The sequence below is a fragment of the Bradysia coprophila genome, unplaced genomic scaffold (assembly GCF_014529535.1).
Source record: "Bradysia coprophila strain Holo2 unplaced genomic scaffold, BU_Bcop_v1 contig_391, whole genome shotgun sequence".
Classification (NCBI taxonomy): domain Eukaryota; kingdom Metazoa; phylum Arthropoda; class Insecta; order Diptera; family Sciaridae; genus Bradysia; species Bradysia coprophila.
Genome location: NW_023503649.1, coordinates 20129 through 35923, shown reverse-complemented (window position 1 = coordinate 35923; position 15795 = coordinate 20129). Strand labels below are relative to the sequence as shown.

At 38.8% G+C, this 15795-nt stretch overlaps 1 pseudogene; it reads left to right on the top strand.

Moving 5' to 3' along the window:
* LOC119082189 overlaps positions 1–15224 on the top strand; it is a 40911-nt pseudogene extending 25687 nt beyond the window's left edge.
* The last annotated feature ends 571 nt before the right edge of the window (positions 15225–15795 follow it).

The window sequence follows — 15795 nt, the reverse complement described above, 5'->3', positions numbered from 1 at the left end:
AATAACATAATTTTCATCAGAAGACGTACCTTTGAAACGTAGCGTAAGCTTTTCTCATGATTTATGGATGGAATTACAATAATGAAGATAGCTGTTGCTATAAGTGTTTCTTTCCAACACATATGCTTACACATATGAATTAAATCAAATGAATGATTTTATCGATACCATCAAATAACCGAAACTAAAAATATTGAGATTCTTTACAGAAAACTATTCAATGAAACTTGATTGGAATAATGCCTCAATAAATTTACGATTGATATTTAAAAGCAATCTCGTATATAGCATCAACATTTCCATTTAACTGTTCTGAAATGTTACGTGGTTGGAAATGCTTGGAAATTTATATGCACATAAATTTACTTCCAGGACTATTTATGGTGTATATTGCTTCGGAATATTTAGCAACTCAAACTTTAAGATATCCGTAGCTCCAACGGATTTCCATTTGAGTAAAAAGTTTCTTTTTGTAAGGTTTTCTTTTTCAATACTTTGCTTGTTTCATATTTGTCATTCAATGATATGTGTACTGATGCTGGGTTTTCGTGTAACTGAAACTCTATGACTATACGCTTGTAAGGTTCATAAATATTTTTTTTATATCTTGAAGCTAGCGCTATTCAATCAATCCATTCAGATACAACGGTTCATCAGAACATTGTTCATGGTGTTAAAGAGGTTGTTAAAAATTTGAATAAAAACATTTTAATTAAATTCCACATAATTGTACAATAGAACGTCTAGTGTATCTTCTGCTTACTTACACCTGTAATTTGAGAATAGAACTTCTTCAGCATTGTGTAGTCATTGTTATGAAAATGCAACTTCACCTTATATCTTAACTAATAATTTTTCTCTCTTTTTTTCAACCACACTTCGCATACCGCTTTGTCTGTTTTATTTCTGTGTAATTTATTCAGTCTAAAACAACACATGGTTTTGTCTACATTTATTCTTTACCTTTATTCTACTATATGTGGACCTGCATTATAAATTCGTAAAGGTGAATTTACATGAGCGTGTATAAAGTATGTAATGGTCTTTATTCGTTTTAAGATGTAAAAGACGCAGCTGTAAGATTTTTACAATCACGCATAACATTTGATTATGCTCCGTCATTAAACTGCCAATTGTAAATGTTAGCAAACGATAAAACTAAGTATCGAAATGTGATTTGTTTGATTTTATTACCCGTTTGAGTTATTTTACATGTAAATCTACCTTTACGAAATATCATTAAGTTTTAAACGATATACCTCTCGTTCTATTGCATTCAAATTTGAAGAAAAAAATCAACCAAAACCATCTATGCGAACGTGAGAATATTGTGTGAATGAAAAATGAAAGAACTTGCACTTGACTTTGTTTTGTTCTTTGATGCTTGACTGAAATATTAATGTTGGATTCACGCACTGTCTCTTAGTTTATTTATATAAAAAAAAGTTCGTTGAAAATGAAAACAGGTCTTCTGAAAGGTTAAATAATGATGTCTTAATTTGTCATGGATATTCAGTTAGGCACATAATGGTAAAAGGGTTAAAAGTTACTGGATAATCAGGTGATTTGATGCCAACATTTTTAATAATTCATCTTCTGTTTTTTTTATTTATCCGAAGAGAATGATAATATAAAGACTTCTATTTATTTCTACTTCATGCGAGTGCATAGAAGGTACAGAATGTCGGACATTTCATTTTTAAATTTCTCATTAATTGTTTATCAATACGAATTCGCCCTAAGCTTTAACCACTAAGCCTTTAAGTCCATCGATAAATTAATTTTGTTTTATTTCATCTCTTGCAGAAATCATCCAAATGAAACCGAAAGAAGACGCAATCAGCTAGAAGTAACAGCACCACATCATCAAAAGCGATGAGTGTTAAAGTACGACTGTGTGGCGTATCGATATCAGCCATTGCCACAATCATACTCTGCATCGTTCACCACACCAGTTCGTATTTAATTGTGGTTAGCGAATCATCTCCGCCTGGTACGGTCATTTTCAATGCATCGGTCTATAAGCTGGGCTCCGATCGACACTACAAAATCAATACGCATAAATCGGCTAGATTTGTACACCGTTTGCTTCATGTGGACCAGAAGTCGGGCCAAATTAGCCTGAAAAAGTCATTGTCTTGCGACGGACTCTACTATCCAAATTTGTTTACCTTCTACGTCGATTCGACATCGAATCGATTGCGAAGCATAGATTACTACAGTTTGCCATTACGAGTGTTTGTAGCTGGGAGTAGTTGTAATGATGGCGAGCCGGAACTTATGTATGGCCGTCACTTTGAGGAAGATGCATACTCGCGAAGGAAGCGAGACATTGAAGATGATCATCGTCTGTACGGTGAATACCGCGGAAGCAATTTGATGCTGTACAAAAATGAATTCCCGTGGATATTCACGAACGCAGTTAATGAGACTGATTATAGCCATTTCCAGGATGGCGACGTTTTATTCGACACAACCGAAGCAAATGATATGAGACGCAGAATATTGAGTCGAAAACGTCGCGATTTAATGCAATCGGTAGATCAGAAAACCCATCGTCGCATTGCTGACGCTAAGCAATGGGTGTCGGAAACGTATGCCTCTTATGCCATTCATACCACAGACAAATGGAATAAAATTTGTTTGAAAAAGTCACAATTCATAAATTCCTTGAATGCATTCTTGCCGAAGTCGATTTGTCAACATTGTAAAGTCAATTTCGTTGATGTAAGTGACGAGAGATTTAAAATCGAACTACAAAACAGAGATTTAGTGGCAAGCAAAGACGTTTGCATTCCAGAGTCCATGTGGAAAGTAATAATTTCCTTAAATGTACGGTGTAATTTGATTGATTTCGTTGATGCTGATCATCGCTTAAAAATCGTCTACCACCATCAAGAGTTCAACGATACCGACATAGCAAAACGTGTGAAACGTGAACTACGAAATCAAAGTCCTTACTTTGAACAAGCTCTATATGTGGCATCTGTCCTAGAAGAGCAACCGATTGGAACATCGGTGACTACTGTGAGAGCCAGAGATCCAGAAGATTCACCAGTTGTGTATTCCGATGGTTTCATTACTAGACTCACGCTCGCAATCGATGTTTAAAGTTGATTCGAGAACTGGAATTATATCAACGTCGATTAGTTTGGACAGAGAACTTATGGATGTTCATTATTTCCGGGTGGTAGCAACTGACGACAGTTTTCCGCCACGTTCGGGGACAACCACTCTACAGGTCAATGTACTTGATTGTAATGATCACGCTCCAACATTTGAAGCTGAACAGTTTGATGCCAGTATCAGAGAAGGAGCAACCGTCGGATCAACAGTCATCACTCTTAGAGGTAATTTCAATCTTCTAATTACATGCAAGTTACATTTGTCAAATAATTTTTTTTGTTTAAATGCAGCCACTGATCAAGACTGTGGGTAAAAATGCTGAGATTGAATATTCCATTCAAAGCGTGAACGGGGGAGGAATGACGACCGCCGAGGAAGATGGAAATACATTTAAGATCGATGGAAGAAGTGGCGTTATATCTACAAGAAGTTCACTCGATCGAGAGGCATCCGAAGTCTACACAATCATCGTAACGGCTAACGATCTTACAACGCCGCAGACCGAACGAAAATCCGCAACAGCAACGGTTGTTGTTAAAATACTTGACGACAATGACAATTATCCACAGTTTAGTGAACGAACTTATACAGTTCAAGTGAATGAAGATCAGTGGGGCGATAATAATGTGGTCGCTCATATCAAGGCAACTGATGCTGATCAGGGCAACAATGCTGCTATAAGATATGCCATCATCGGCGGTAATACTCAATCACAATTTTCGATTGATTCTATGAGTGGTGATGTGTCGCTAGTTAAACCATTGGATTACGAGAGTGTTAGAAGTTACAGATTGGTTGTACGAGCCCAAGATGGTGGAAGTCCGTCTAGAAGTAATACCACTCAGCTCCTGGTTAATGTTATTGATGCTAACGATAACAGTCCTCGGTTCTATACGTCTCAGTTTCAAGAGGCGGTGCTAGAAAGTGTTCCTGTTGGATATAACATTGTCCGCGTTCAAGCCTATGATGCTGACGAAGGTAACACTACATTTGATAATAGGAATATTCGCAGGTCACTAATTCCGATATTTTACCAGGCAAAAATGCGGAAATAACGTACTCAATATCGGAGAGAGACGAAAACTTCCCATTGGCTGTGGACTCGAGAACTGGATGGGTGCACACCGTGAAAGCACTTGATCGTGAAGAGCAAAGTAGATATAACTTTCAAGTAATTGCTATCGATGGTGGTGTACCACCGAAGTCGGCCAGCACGTCCGTTGTAATCACTATCCAAGATGTAAACGATAATGATCCCAAATTCAGTCCGAATTATTATGAAGCTACGATTGCAGAGGATCAATCACCTGGGCAGGTATGTCTACATCTGTTACTTCTGCTAAATTGACTACTAACAAAAACAAAAGGTTTAATGAAATCAAAAATTTTTATTACAGCCCGTTACAACAGTTACTGCAAGTGACCCCGATGAAGATTCCCGTTTACATTACGAAATCTCATCAGGCAATACACGTGGCAGATTTCGCAATAACATCGCAGAACGGCCGGGGACTTATCACCATTGCGCAACCATTAGACTACAAGCAGGAACGACGATTTGTATTATCGATAACAGCTACTGATTCAGGAGGTCGGACCGATGTGGCAACAGTTCACATTAACATTACCGACGCGAATAATTTTGCACCTGTTTTCGAAAACGCTCCGTACTCAGCTTCAGTGTTTGAAGATGCACCAGTTGGCACAACAGTGTTACTGGTCTCAGCTACCGACAGTGACGTTGGAATAAATGCTCAAATTACATACTCTCTGAACGATGAATCGGTAAATGGTCTAGGTGCACATGAGCCATTTGCGGTGAATCCTCAAACAGGGGCAATTGTGACAATAGCTGCACTTGGATCGTGAACAAGTTGGTGGTTATTTATTAACCGTTACGGCTAAAGATGGCGGTAATCCATCACTGAGTGATACTACAGATGTCGAAATAAGTGTAACTGATGTTAACGACAACGCACCTCAATTTCAAGGTGCCTTTGTATCAAGCTTCAATTCCGGAAGACGCCCTAATTGGAACCTCTGTAATTCAAATCTCGGCAACAGATCAGGACATCGGATTGAATGGAAGAGTGCGATATACTCTTAGTGATAAAGATAAGGAAGACGGCTCATTTGTGATCGATCCCACATCTGGTATCATCAGAACAAACAAAGGTTTGGACAGAGAAAGTGTGGCCGTTTACCATTTATCTGCCATTGGAATCGACAAAGGAACACCAGCAATGAGCAGTACAGTTGAGGTTCAAATTCGACTGGAGGACATCAATGATTCGCCACCTACGTTCGATGCGGATAAATTGATTTTATATGTGCCAGAAAACTCGCCAGTCGGTTCGGTAGTCGGTGAAATTCATGCACATGATCCGGATGAAGGAGTGAATGCAATAGTTCAGTATTCCATAATTGGCGGCGATGATTCGAATTCATTTTCACTGGTAACCCGACCCGGATCAGAGAGAGCTCAGCTGCTAACAATGACTGAATTGGACTATGAATCGCCGAAGAAAAAGTTTGAGTTGATAATTCGAGCGGCTAGTCCACCGTTACGAAACGATGCTCATGTTGAAGTGATGATTACCGACATAAATGATAATGCGCCGGTGTTGAAAGATTTTCAAGTGATTTTCAACAATTTCCGAGATTGTTTTCCGAGTGGTGAAATTGGTCGAATACCAGCATTCGATGCCGATGTAACAGATAAACTAACTTATCGAATTCTGTCCGGAAACAACGCCAATTTGGTTCGGTTAAATAGTTCCTCTGGAACGCTAACACTTAGCCCGCAGCTGAATACAAATGTACCAAAATTTGCTACAATGGAAGTATCCGTTACAGATGGAATCAATGAAGCGAAAGCAATCATGCAATTGTCAGTTAGACTCATAACGGAAGATATGTTGTTCAATTCAGTTACAGTACGACTGGATGAAATGACAGAAGAAGCTTTTCTGTCTCCGCTGTTGAATTTCTTTTTGGATGGGTTGGCAGCCATTATTCCCTGTCCAAAGGAAAACATTTATCTGTTTTCCATTCAAGACGACACCGATGTCAACTCGAGAATATTGAACGTTAGTTTCTCAGCGAAACGAGCCGATGTGTCGCATGATGAATTTTACAGTCCACAATACTTGCAAGAACGAGTCTATTTAAATCGAGCTATTCTGGCCCGTCTCGCCACTGTACAAGTACTTCCATTCGATGATAACCTTTGCGTACGTGAACCTTGTCTGAATTTTGAGCAGTGTTTGACGGTGCTGAAATTTGGAAACGCATCTGGATTCATACACAGCGATACCGTGTTGTTCAGGCCCATCTATCCAGTAAATACGTTTGCTTGTAAATGTCCGGAAGGATTTACAGGCAGCAAAGAACATTATTTATGCGATACGGAGGTCGACCTTTGCTATTCTGATCCGTGTCAAAATGGTGGATCGTGCGTGCGAAGAGAAGGCGGCTATACTTGCATGTGTGCTGATAACTTTACGGGAACAGATTGTGAGACGAACATCAAAAATATGTTACCGTGTACAACAGATCCATGTGATGGTGGTCATTCGTGCATTCAATCCAACCCGAGTCCACATCATCCGCCATACACTCAAACGTGCGAGTTACGTTCGCGTTCGTTTTCGAAGAATTCATTTTTAACCTTCGAGAGCTTAAGGCAAAGGCACAGGTTCAATATAAAATTGAAATTTGCGACAATCTATGAAGATGGTCTATTGCTCTACAATGGTCGCTACAATGAACTTCACGATTTTATTGCATTGGAAATTGTGAAGGGAAAAATCAGTTTCTCATTCTCTCTGGGTGAAAGCATTGGAACCGTCACAATAAATCAGAAGAAAAAAGTCTCGGATGGCTCATGGCATACCGTTGAAGTGATGTACTTAAACCGAACTGTTACAATCAGTTTAGACAATTGTGACACAGCATTAGCTTTGGGTGGAGGACTTGGAGAAAAGTGGAACTGTGCCAACGAGACAACATTAACTCTTGATCGAAGATGTTCTTCGTTAACCGAAACGTGCCATCGTTACCTAGATTTAACTGGTCCCTTGCAGATCGGTGGACTGCCCAAAATTCCAGCACACTTCCAGATTCGTAACCATGACTTCACTGGTTGCATTTCGGACATTTACATCGACAACAAATTTATTGACTTAAATTCATATGTGGCTGACAACGGTACTATATCTGGTTGTCCACAAAAGTTTCCGAGTTGCGCTTCCGAGCCGTGTTTTAATGGAGGTACCTGTCATGAAGGATGGGGAACCCATACATGTGAATGTCCAGAGGGATATACTGGTACGTTGAAATTGATTGTCAATAACGTTTCCTTCACTAACATTCAACATTTACATTTTCCAGGTAACGCTTGTCAAGAGTCGATTTCACCTCCGTGGAGATTTTTAGGAGACGGTTTCCTGAGCTTCAATCCATTGCTGCGGCCAATACAAATGCCTTGGCTAACTGGTTTGTCGATAAAAACAAGACAGAAAGACTCCTTCCTAATGCAAGTTCAGGTCGGTCAAAATAGTTCAGCGATGATTACATTGAAAAACGGAATACTGAATTACATCTACAACAACGAAGTCATGTTTTTGGCCGGAACAAATATCGCCGATGGAAGATGGCATCGAATCGAGATCCGTTGGTTAGGAACAGAAATTTCAATGTCTATCGACTACGGACAGAGAACGGCTGTAGTTCCGATGTCGCAAAAGATTCAAGGACTTTACGTCGGCAAAATAATCATTGGAAGTCCTGACAATTCTTTCGGAAACCTAGGAGATTTTAGGCACTTCGAAGGCTGTATCCAAGATGTACGAGTCGGAGGCTCGCAGACACAGTTAAATCGGCCAACCAATCGTGAAAATGTTGTAGATGGTTGTGTCTCGAATGATGTTTGCACCGAAACTTGTCCAATTCATAGTAGTTGCGTTAACTATTGGGATGAGTCGAGCTGTGAGTGTACGAATGGTTATGTTGGTCCAGATTGCGTACCAGTTTGCACAGTAAAGCCTTGTGCAGATGGTATATGTAGAGCTGACCCGAATTTGGACAAAGGATATAGATGTGAGTGCAACGATACCACCAACTCTGGCGAATATTGTGAAAATAAGATCAATCAACCGTGCCCAGGAGGTTGGTGGGGCGAGAAAGTTTGTGGACCGTGTAAATGTAACACCAAGCAAGGATATAACTTGAACTGTAACAAGACAACGGGTCAGTGCTATTGCAAAGAGAATCATTTCCAACCGATAAATGAAACAGCCTGTTTACCATGTGACTGCTATTCGATTGGCTCGTTTGGTGGCCAGTGTAATTTACTAACTGGACAGTGTGAATGTCGAGAAGGCGTGATCGGACGACGGTGTGACTCTTGTTCGAATATTTACGCCGAGGTGACATTGAAAGGGTGCGAAGTGGTATATGATGCATGTCCTCGATCATATTCGAAGGGAGTGTGGTGGCCAAGAACACCTCTCGGACAAATCGCTATCGTGAATTGTCCAGCACCAGCTCACGGCAAAGGAATAAGAGTGTGTGATGGTGACCGTGGCGGATGGGGACATCCAGATATGTTTAATTGTACTTCGGAGCCGTTCATTGATTTGAGGAAGCAATTGTCACATTTAGAGAGTGGCGAATTGGAATTGAATTCATTTATATCTGTGAAAATGGCCTCGTCTCTGCAGAATGCGTGCGATGTGGTTGGAAATATTAGAGTTCAAGTGAAGGAGGAAGTGGAAGAAGAAAAGGTCGTGACGCTAACAACACTTCCCCGTTCAAATAAAGACAACGATGCTGTTTGGTTAGATGAATTCGACATGGACTATCTGTCTGACGAAGTAAAATTTGTACACGATCGTTTATATGGAGCGGATCTGCTGATCACTGAAGGCCTTCTACACCAACTTATCGGTTATGAACTGATGCAAAACGGACTGAATCTTTCACACAGCCAAGATCGTTATTTCATTAAGAATCTTGTTGACAGTGCTGGCGTTATTCTTGATCAGAGATATGCTGTGGAATGGAAACGGTTGACAGAATTGACCCAACGAGGACCCAACGATCTCGTCGAAGCATTCGTGAGTACTTTGTCATTTTCATTCGGTCGGCAGAAAGTTTTAATTTTTCAATAATTTTCTTATTTAAATTTCAGAGTAAATACATGGTTGTATTGGGCAGATCTCAGCACGACACGTACACAAACCCATTCGAAATAGTTCACAAGAATATGGCGCTTGGTTTAGACATAGTGACCGTCGAGTCATTGTTCGGCTACGAGCCACAACAATTAACAGAGCTGTACAAGCACAAGCACACTAAACCGAATCAATATACGACCGAAAGTGTTGTTTTGCCGGACACAAGTGCATTCCTTCAGCACTCAGCGAAGCAGAAACCGATGATTGCGTTCCCCAAATACAATAATTACATTCAAGACCGGAAGAAATTCGATCATTTCACGAAAATCTTAGTGCCATTGGAAATATTGGGCATAAAGCCACCAGAAAACAACGAAGTTACGAATTCAGTGAGCGAATATCGTGCAATATTGAGCTATTCTCAGTACAAAGATGTGGGCGGATTGATGTTGAACTCTTTCGATGAGACAGTTACGCGTCGTTGGGGTGTTGATTTGCAAATTGCTTCACCGGTTTTGTCTTTGGCAATTTTAGTGCCGAGCACGAGCGACACATTCAACAATCAAAAGACAGTTATCGCCGGAAACGAGCTATCCAAAATGACGGAAATTAATCGGGCTGAGCTCCCAGCTGAGGATCATTCGTCGAACAGTTTTCCCGTGGATACTGTAAAGGAGGACATCAAAATATCGGTGCACGACATGGATATCCATTCGAATTTCGAAAATAGTCCTGAAATTAAGGTCCACATCAACAACGATAAAGAAATGATCGAAGAGGTGGACGAAAGTGAGGAACACGAACTGAAAAAGGACGATACGGTTGAAAATGAAGCTACGTATAATGACAAGAGATTGGTTAAACGGCAAATCGAAGTTGAGTCAATGGACGCGGTAAAAGAAACTGTTTATCGATCACTCGGATCACCACATCTATCGCAGCCAATCAAAATACAAATGTGGATCAACTTGGAGAAATCGAGATTCGGACTGAGGTCAAATCCACAATGTGTGCGTTGGAACGGATTTTCAAATTCATGGACACGACTCGGTTGCCAGACGCAAATTCCGGATTATGATCTACTTGCCAGCGATCCATCTGGTCCATTAATCGTCAACTGTACATGTTCTCATATTTCAACCCATGCTGTCTTAGTTGATGTCGTCGGATCCAGAAGACATTCCCGAACCGTCACTTCTTGTTCAAATCACTTCAACCTCAGCGTTCATGGTATCGTTACCAATTCTTCTATGCGTATTAATTGCACTGGCACTGCTCCGTGGAATGCAGACGAATTCGAATACAATTCACCAGAATCTGGTGTTGTGCGTCTTTTTCGCTGAGCTTCTATTCTTCGTGGGAATGCAGTCGAGACGAAATCTTGTTGAAAATGAGTTTCCATGTAAAATGATTGCGATTTGCTTGCATTATGCATGGTTGGCAGCATTCTCATGGACTACGGTTGACTGTGTACATTTGTACAGAATGCTTACCGAAATGCGCGACATAAACCATGGACCGATGGGCTTCTATTTCTCTGTTGGCTATGGAGCACCAGCTGTTATCGTCGGACTTTCTGTGGGAGTCAGAGCACACGAATACGGCAATAATATGTTGTAAGTATCTCAGCAGACTGAATATCACCAGCAGAAGAGTCAAATGACTTCAATTTTTTCTTTTTCTTAATCTTTCAGCTGCTGGTTGTCTGTATATGAGTCCGTTGTGTGGTGGTTGGTAGGACCAATTGCTGGAATGTCACTAATAAATCTTCTGATTTTATTCGTATCCGTAAAAGCCGCTTTCACGCTAAAAGATCACGTACTAGGCTTCGGAAATTTACGGTAAGTTCAGCGTCCTTAATCCCTTCGTTTCTTGTTCGTTACCTCATTTTCTTTTAAATTTAGTACATTGCTGTGGCTGTCAGTAGTGTCACTTCCGTTAATGGGAGTAATGTGGGTATTAGCTGTTCTAACAGCATCGGAAAACTCTCAACTGCTGACAATATTACTATCCGCTGTGGTACTTGTGCACGCCTTTTTCTGCATCATTGGTTATTGCATTATAAACAAAAGAGTCAGAGAAAATTTACGCCGTACGATATTGCGATGCATGGGACGAAAAGTGCCACTTCTTGATTCGTCACTGGTCATCAGTAGCAGTTCTCAAAATGTTGCGTCTCAACCACGGACTCCGGGAGGTTTCTTGGCTGGAAACTATGAAACTGCAAGACGCAATATTGGGATTAGTGCATCAAGCACCACGTCGAGAAGCACCGCCAAGACAAGCTCTAGTCCGTATCGTAGTGACGGACAATTGCGGCATACATCAACATCGACTTCGAACTACAACAGTGATGTTCCGTCGTATATGCGTGGATTTGATGGCACTACCGGCAGACATAGAGAAGAAAAACATCGAAGACATCGCAAAGATTCAGATTCTGGTTCCGAAACCGATGGTAGAAGTTTGGATTTGGCATCTAGTCATTCTAGTGACGAGGATGAATCGAGAGTCGGACGTAACAGTACAAACACCCATCGCAGCACTGGTGTGAGTGCGGCTCCGTCATATTTGCCGAATATAACTGAGCATGTCCAGGCTACAACTCCACCAGAATTGAACGTTGTGCAAAGTCCACAGTTGTTCCCTAGTATCAAGCCTGTCTATGCACCACGTTGGTCCAGTCAATTGCCAGAAGCGTTCCTACCCAATCCAAATGGTAAGTGATCTTGTGAACTTTGGAAATTTCGATTCTTACAAAAAACCATTTATTTCAGTCGGTCGTTGGTCTCAAGACACCGGTTCAGATAATGAGGTTCATTCTCACAAAACCAATTCGCCGAATCCATTACCTAATCCCGATCTCACCGACACTTCCTACCTGCAACATCACAACAAAATGAATATGCCGCCATCGTTGCTTGAAAATATCCAAGAAAATTACAACCTTCGAACATCGAGCATAGACAATGATCGATACAAATATGGTGACATTGATCGCGAAAGTTTGTATGGACGAAAGAAGGACTACCAGGACAACTATGGCGAATATGACACAAGCTATATGCAAAAACCTCCGTCGCATTATGGCAGTGAAAAAGACTACACATCGTCACAAATTGTTAATCAAATGAGAGCGTATCCGGGGCATGAAAGCTCGTACTCAATATATGAAAAACAAAGAGGCAATTACATGGGCTCCAAGAACGACTCACCGTACATGTCAAAGGAACGAATTCCGGTTGATTTGTATAGTCCCAGGGACAATCACTACATTTTGAAATCGCCACCGATGTATGGCGTTGGTGAATCCATGAACAGCGTACATTCAATGCTCAAGAATGATTACCAGGTATGTTAATCGGTATTTTTATTTTCTTGTAGCCAGACCTACTAAACCGCAACTGTAATTTATTTCAGCAACGAAACACGGACTACCATTCCGATCGCATGTCGGAGGGTTCGGACAAGAATGGCTACCTGTTTCCATATACAGCAGAGGAAGATCATTTGGCGACATTGTCCAGAAATCAGGGCGTCAACGATATTAACAATCCGGGACTTTCAAGCAGAATGTCTTCACGGCAGGGGTCGAGAACGTCATCACCACCTAGTGTTTCGGGACATCATCCGTTGGCTCCATTAACTAGCATCACCGACACTAGCGAGTAAGTTATTCAATTTTACTTGAAAATATTTACTGGTGGTAGAGGGATGGGATAGAGGTTAGACTATAAACGCAACTTGTAACTCATGTGTCGCCTCTATATTTGACCAAAATTTTGTTAAAAATGTGTACCACACTGTAGTGGTTTCAACTGCCTTTGAATTTAGGGGCGTCATTCATAAAACAGTCCTCACTTGATTGTCCGTCATTTTCCAATTCGACACCAAATTGGAGTTGTTGTACGAATCTGACAACGTTTATGAATGACACCTTAACATTAACTTAAAAAAATTCGAATTCAAAATCAAATTACTGCTTCAAGATGTGTGTGATATTCTTTGCATGACTCTGAACCAACTCACCTAAAACGTACAAAAATTTCATATACAAAACAGATGGTGCTGGGATCGCCTAAAACATATCTAATTTGATTTTATGTTTGTTTCATAATCATGTCTACTCCACTAAATCTTCAATTGTTTGATTACGATGGTTATAACAATAGATCTGAGGTAATTGGTTTTTGTGTATCGTGTAACTGCTTCTCATAATGTTTTGTTTGATGTGTCTACATTATTTTCGGAGTGTTTAATTGAATCAATATTTTATGAAGAATGTGTTTGATTTGCATGAGCTTGTTTTTTCTGTTGTTGATTTAATTGTAGTTTTATAGAAATCTGGCATGTTTTACTTTTCGTATTTGATTTGAAATTATTTGTCTGTTATTTTCTGCAAAAATAGATCTTTTGGAATTTCAACATTATTCATCAAATAACAATGTCGACGGAACGTAATTGAAATTCTATAAAAATTACCAGATTCTCATCAAACCTAATAAGTTGTTTCGAATGTCTCGTGGGATCAACTACGTGCAAAAGTGGATCTGCTTGCAAACAATTCCGTAAAAAATAATCTTAGAATTCCATTCCACATATTACATTCAATACCAAAAATTCCACTGGAAATTTCTAGTTTACAAAAAACCAAATAATTCCAACAACTCCACTCAATACCAAAAAACTATTCAAAACCAAAAACGCCATCAACTGCCAAAAATTTCTTTCAATATCAAAAATTCCATTTTATTGCCAAATTCTGTCGGCATGAACATTTTCGGTAGTGGTCAACCTCTCGCAAAAAACACCCATTTTCGCACAGAACGTTTTATTCAATTTCGTCAGAAAATCAATTTTTCTCAACTTTCGTTGGCCTTTCTGATAAAAACGTTGTATGAAACTTGGTGATAAATGTAACTTGGTGGTAAAATTCACTTTTTCATCCAACAATGGTATATTGATGTACTTTGTATGCGACGAAATTCCATAAAATGTTGCGAAATTGGAAGCTTTAACCCCATTTCGCAACTTGTTGCACAATTAACCATTTTTTACTAATCTTACAAACTTCTGAGATCTTCATTTTATAGGGCGGGAATGGAAATTTATTAAGCTCAGACCACTGCTTGAACGAGAATCTGTTATTGATTTTCTAACCAACATTTCTATGTACTTACTGAAGTCTGAATCTTTTTGTGGCTTCTACTGATTCGATCTAGCTCAAATGACACGAGTTCCAATTTTTTTTTAAATTGTTTGAAATCGTTTTCTTATGTTTTTTTTCTTCAACATTTTCAACTTTGTCAATACTGTTAATGGTATCATGCATGATTTATATGGTGTTTCAAATTTGTTTTATAGCCTATAACTTCGCGAACTTCTTAATTCCTTGTGTCTTAGTTTAATTGAATTTTTTGTAATTATTTAGGAGGAACGTTACAACTGATATAGACGACGCCGAAACAACTGTTTGAGTATCACGTTGACAAGGAATTAATGTATAGAACAAAGTGTTGTACAAAATAAATTAAGTTAACTCAGTATTGTAATTTCGTATTTTAAGTGGTTTACGATCAAACAACAAAAAGGAGAAAAAAATCAATCAAAGGAGAAAATTCTTTTATCGAAAATGCTTTTTATTGAAATTATAAGGTAAATATTTTCATTACGACTGCCCATCTAATTTACTAAGTTTTATATAAGTCCGTGTAATTTTGTATGTTTGATAAAGAATTTTATGTAAAAAAGAAAATTTTACATTTTTTAAATGATGAAAAATATAGTTTTAAGTTAACAAAAGGAAGAAGACACTTGAAAAGTATTTAAGTAAATTAAATTATCAATCAAATGGAAACCGATGAAGTGATCCAAATTTCTGATAACAAGAATGGTGACATTGGTTTTCGTTCAAGGAAAAGAAAAGGAAAAGACTAAGACAATTTTCTTATCAACATTTTGCCATTTTTTATAACTAATAACTTTTTAACAAACGAGATTATTTAGGATAAATTTTGTGAATTTTATCGTTTCATTTTTGGAAGGACATCAAATAATTTTTATTGAACGATACGAGAAATGTTGTAATTGCTTAATGTAACTTATTATGTATTCCAGTGGCGATGTAAAAAATGAATCTATTTATTTTATGATAAATTCATAGAAGATAATAATTAATGAAAGTTATTTAAATGAGTGCCTATTCTTATACTTTGGCTTATTGTAACGAGTTAATTTTGTTTTACACAAAAAAATGTTTACAAAAAATAAGGAAAATTAAAAATAAATTTTCGTTTTAGCGTTTAGGTAAGCAATGGTTTCGCAAGAAGGAAAATAGTAAATTATTGCCCGGTAGTCAGTTAAATTTGAATTCTGAATGAAAGCAAATCCAGAAACAATTTAAATCGAGATTTTGCAGTGATAACGATAGCGTTTATGATTTAAGTCACATTTAGATTTAAAAATGTTCTTTTGTTAAATCTCATATATT